A 6,000-nucleotide genomic window follows, 5' to 3' on the forward strand; every position below is an offset into this window, starting at 1 on the left:
ATAGTGGAAGGATTTAAACCAACACAAAAAGGCATTGCATTAACAATTGGAATTGATATTATATAAACTTCTACTGGAAATATATTTTAAAAGCTATACAAATTGAACAGTGCAACTATTTATCAGGAGATGGAGAATTCTTCCTAGTTACAATCTTCAAAACAAAACTGTATTTTCCCCAAAGGCACTGTAGCTTAAACAGAAATTATGAGCATATGGCAAAAGTCAGACAGCACTTTTGTTGGTTCTAACACAGCCCTAAAATCTATAAAACTTTTGATTAAATCAAAAGGATTTTTGTCATTGGCTTCAATAGGAATCGTTCTTATATATATGAATTCTCTCAGAGAAGAACTGAGGATAATAATGTAAGATTATATGACATAGAGGTAAACAGCGGAAGGTAAGCTGCTTTGATTTTGAAATCCTGTTATTAATTTCAGAAATTAAAATATCTCCTGATTTACGTATTACTGTTCCTACCATCATCATCATCATCATTATCATTATCATTATCATTTAGACAGTACAGACTTCTCATCAGTAAGAACTATTAATAGAAGTAAAAACATATTTTAAAGACAGACAAGAAAGCAGCTCCGGAGCACAGGAAATTTAAAACCACACTGACTAGAGCACTAGGAAATATATGACCAAGCATAATCCTGAACCAGCATCAGGGAATGGGCAATACATCTGCTAAACAAGGGGCCAAGGTGTCTGCATCAATGCAGATCAGCACTGGTGTCTGACACTACCTTTACTACTATCCTCAGACAGTTGTGCGTCACAACCTAGCAGGCCAAGAGATTTAGTCAATAAAATCGACTCCAAATATATAATTTGACAGATATTCTCTCACTGTGTGTTCCCCAGGTTTAACAAACATTTGGTGAGGCATCTCAACACCAACAGTTCTGTAACTTTAGAATTCAGTGCTGGCACTGGGTTGCAGGTTGGGTTATAAAGTCATCCCCATCAAAAAGAGAAAAAAATCTTTCATTCCTCTCTTCATCCTCTTCAACCAGATGCTAAAAACTCTGTAGTATTTTTGTAATGCATGAAGAAGTGACAACTTTAACTAACATTTTATCATTACTTTCTTTTAATAATAGTCATGGAAGAAGTAGTTGCTCTGTGCCAAATTACAGACCACAGTTTGAATGAAATTTCTCTACCTAGGGATTCTTGCCACCTCTTCATATATTTGCATTTATCTTCCAAATCTATTTTAATGAGCTCTATATAAAAATGAGAGCTCATACTTCTCGAGCCTGATGAACAGGTAATTACTGTTTTGATTCCCATGAGAGGCCTTTGAGAACCCATCTTGTCATGGAAGTTAAGGGCATAATGTTTTAATTGCAGGTAGTAGAGTGCTGGGATAGTGCTTAAGCTGAATGTCCTACCAGGTAACCATTGTCCAAAATACCTTTACACAAATGACCTATCATTTTTGATACAGCTTTCACCTTTGTGTTAAAGAGAGGTTAGATTTTTCTGCCAGGATAATTCCCTCTCTGCTAAACTAAGAACAGTTTTCCTCTGGAATCCGACAGAAGGTAGTGTGCTCAACAGATCACAATTTAGGACCATATTTAATTTATTACCTTTTGTCAATTAACAGGAGCACCTACATTAATAAGAACAGTAGAGAATGTCTCATTTCATAGAATCTTAGTATGGCTTGGGTTGGAAGAGACATAAAATATCATCTAGTTCCAACACTACTGCCATGGGCAGGGATGCTACCCACTAGATGAGGCTGTCCAGGGCCCCATCCAATCTGGTCTTGAACAACTCCCAGGATGGAGAATCCACAGTTTCTCTGGGCAGCCTGTGCCAGTAACTCAGAGCAAAGGATTTCTTCCTAACATCTAAGCTAAATCTCTCCTCTTTTAGTTTAAAACCATTTCCTCTTGTCCTATCACAATCAGACTACAGAAGTAGTCTGTCTTCATCTTATTTCTGAGCTTCCTTTAAGGACTGAAAGGCTGCAGTGAGGTCTCCCCAAAGCATTCTCTTCTCCAGGCTGAATAATCCTAGATCCCTCAGCTTTTTTTCATAAGAGGATTGTCTTCATGGCCCTCCTCTGGACTCACTCCTACAACTCTGCATCCTTCTTGCACTGGGGGCCCCAGACCTGGACACAGTACTCCAGATGGAGCTTCACGAGGGCTGAGTAGAGGAGGACAATCCCCTCCCTCTCCCTTCCGGCCAGTTCTCTTTTGATGCAGCCCAGGATACAGTTTGGCCTTCTGGACTGCAAGTGCACACTGCTGGCTCATGTCCAGCTTTCTGTTCACCAGAATCCCCCAGTCCTTCACAGGGCTGCTCTCAGAAGGGTGTCCTTGAAGAGGTGCCAGCTCTGCTCCATTCATTTGTCCCTAGGACAGCTTCCCAGGAGATCACATCCACTAATTTCTTGAACAGTTGTTTTGAAGTTCAGGGTCCTGACTTTGCTCTTTGTCAGGCCCATATCCTTGAGTTCATGAACTCAGACAGGGCATGGTCACCAGAGCCCAGACTGCCTCCAGTTTTAACCTCTTTAATGAGCTCTTCTGCACTGGTGATCACCAGGTCCAGTAATGATTCTCCTCTGGTCAGTTTGTCTAGCAGTACCCTCTAGGAGTCTCCTGGATTGCTTGCAGCCTGCTGTGCTGCTTTCCCAGTAGACATCTGGGTGGTTGAAATTCCCTAATATTTCAACTTAGTGCCTGTAAGCTGTATTCAGATAGATATCTTAATCCTTTATTTCCAGTTCAAAAGGACCATGGAATTCACATACTGTTGGATATTGTATGAAAAGCTGACAGTCCCAGAAACCTTTCCCCTACAACAGATGAAGCAATGGACTCACCTGTGAGCAAATTCTCACTGCCCTGAGGCACGATGCCTCTGCAACCAGTTCTGCAGTGGGACAATTCTGAATACCTACTGCAGTCGGAGTGGAATAGAGTTCAGATTTTCTATGGGGACTCAGCCTAGGAGGAGAGAAGCTTACCACAAAACTGTGTACATATGACATAACTTCTCGAAGAACAGCTGTTAATTTTTAACTATCAGTTTGGGAACTGATAGTTTTAACATGTAGTTTTTCTAGATCAAATTGAATCATAATGCAGATTAAATGAAAAAAAAAAGAAATTTTGAGAATTCAGGTCAAATTCATGGCTTCTGTTCAAGTGCAAAAATGAAAAAGGTTATTCTATCTAACCATTTCCTAGAGTAAAGTGGTTGTTTAAAAAAAAAAAAAATCTAATTCACTCCAAAATGCATCCATTTTTAGGGAAAAAAAAAAAAAAAAAACCTTTTCTTTAAAGAAAAAATGTTTTTCCTCAAATTGATAGAAACACTTTGACTAATCCAAAATAAACGTTTTCCAGTTTGCATTTCAGAAAGAAAATTAAAAATATATTTGTTTGGGGGTTAACTCAGAAAGATTTTTTTAAGGTTTTTTTCCAACCTCAAGCAACAAAAAAAGTCACTTTATTTGCCCAGCTCAGTACAAAGATACAAATGGAGACTCAGGAGAGACAGGTGCTCAGCATCTTTGAAAATCAGGCCATTTAAGTAATGATTTTAGCCTATTGATCTTAAGGAGAAAGGAAATTGTACAATGAATATATTTAGAGATGATACCAAAATAGGAAGGACTGGAAATAGCAAACATCAGAGGAGCTTAGAAAGCATTAAAATGAATACGATTTAATGTGGATAAATGTAAAATAATACATGTGGAGGAAAATACTATCTGGCATAAAATCAAAGGAACATTCTGTAGAAAGAACAATAATGTGGAAAAAATTTGGGGTGGGAGATAAGAACATATTGAACATGAGGTTTCAATTTAATGATGTTGCACAAGTAGTAGAACTATTCATGAAAACAGAGAGAGATGAATTAAGATTTTGATTTGTTTATTGCTAATGATTGATCCAGTATTCTATTTCTAATCATTAGCCAAATTCTGTGCTATTTGGAGAACTCAATTTATACAGAATTTCCTTCGGTTTTTTTGTTGTTACATTACCTTTCTGCAAATAACTGTATTAGCTACCATGTTCAGTGCACTCTGCAAGTGTCTCAGAGAGAATCCAGGAAATGATAACAGAAACAAGTATTACAAGGTGTGATCTATTTTGTGAGAGGTTAAGGGTACTGCATGGTTAGAGCTTAAGGAAAAGAAGCTATGGTAGCATTCTATAAACATTTAAATGGCAATAGTCCAAAAAGAGGGGGAGATTATTAACTAAGGTTGGAAATAGCATGTTAAAAAACAATAACATTAGAGGGGAAATAAATGTGTATATAAAAATTAGAAACAAAATATTAGTCCAAAGAACAGTGAAATAAAGGGGAAAATTATTCTAAAGGTAATTTGAGGGCATTTACAGAAGATAAGCTTTCATGTTGGGCATTGGATGATTCTATCTACATGATCTTTTTCACTGGTTCCAGACTCAAAGTGGTTCCTGTTTTCCTTTGTTTCTTCTTATTTTTTTACATTTCTGATTATTTTTTATGTTTGCAAATCTAGCAAGATGGTGGGTATGCTTTCACTTAATGTTCTCCCATGTTCAAGCTGATGAGGCTTGACCTGGAACTATTGGGTTGGTCAGATTTTTGCAGTGATGTTCAGGTACATCCTTGACCAAGCACAACAGGCAAGTGTCTAAAAGCCCCAAGGCCAAGACTGATGGTAGCAGAACTTAGACGTTTTTTGTTAACAGAAATCTAAGTTTGGTACAAAGAAAATGTTCTAGAGCTTCTTCAGATGCAAGAATTCAACTCAGAGCCAATTAGCTCCCATTTGACAGCTTCAAAGATTTGTCTGCAAGTCTACAATTTTTAATCTCCAAATTAATATTAAGATTTTAGAGACCAAAACGGCAGTCTGAGATTTAAAAAAAAAATTAAAGTAAAAGAAGACAAATTCTCTAGGTCCCTTCCCCAGCATAACCCTGCTCAATCCAAGCATTGCCTGCAGGGATTTTAAGATGGAAATCACATGGCTAACATTAAAATCTTGTTAAAGGATTAGGGTCCACGTCCTGAGCCAGGTTAAATTGAATGCAGCTCCATTGACTTCAATAGAGTTTTACCCTTTCACTGCAATTGAGGATCTGACAGTAAAAACGTATTGGGCTGTTTTATTGCAGGAATAGATAAGTATGTTCATATTTGATTTCTCACTCCAAGTTTTCTTGACTCTTCTTAGTTATCTACTTCTTGATAAACTAAATGCAGAGTCAAATGCCGGCATGCAGAGTCAAATGCCAGAGTACCTTGCAAGAAAGGAAATGTGAGGATATTTGCCTGTGCAACGCTGGGTTGTTACATTTTTGGGTATTATGACACACATTTTAACTGTGTGTGCATACGTACGTTTTTTCACAAAACTATTGCCCCACTTTATATACTGGTTGGAATGAGGCTCCTATTCTATATTTATTTTTATCTTTTTCACTCCATGTGTGGGTCCCAGCCTAATTTACAATCTTGCCATCCAAACCCAACATAAAATACACAAATTATTCATTTCTTCATGAGCTTTTCCATAGCGTACCATTAATTATTTTTATAGCTTCTTATGAGAAAAATATTATAATTCCCTTTTCACAAATGAGAGAACTGAGAAAAAAAAAAAAGGAAAGTGACTTTTTTATTTTTTTATTTTATTTGATTTGATTTGGCCACAAAGTGAATCAGTGGCAGGTCCTGTATTTATTTCTTCCCAAAAGGAGACAAGTAGCTGTTCTCACAGCTTCCAGAAAATGTACCAGCAGTCATGAAGGCAATTCCAAAATATAGGATGAAAATTCTACAATGGGTGCACTCAACTAATGAGGAAAACAGTGGTCTCCTATAAAAATATTATCTTAACTTTAAATACAGAATTTGTAACAGTAATAAATGTAATTGAGTTTTCTGGACCTACAACTTAACCACTTGATCATCCACTGAACTTCTGAAACGTCCTTATATTTTGTACATTGT

The sequence above is a fragment of the Gallus gallus genome, chromosome 5 (genome assembly GCF_016699485.2).
Source record: "Gallus gallus isolate bGalGal1 chromosome 5, bGalGal1.mat.broiler.GRCg7b, whole genome shotgun sequence".
Taxonomy (NCBI): Eukaryota; Metazoa; Chordata; class Aves; order Galliformes; family Phasianidae; genus Gallus; species Gallus gallus.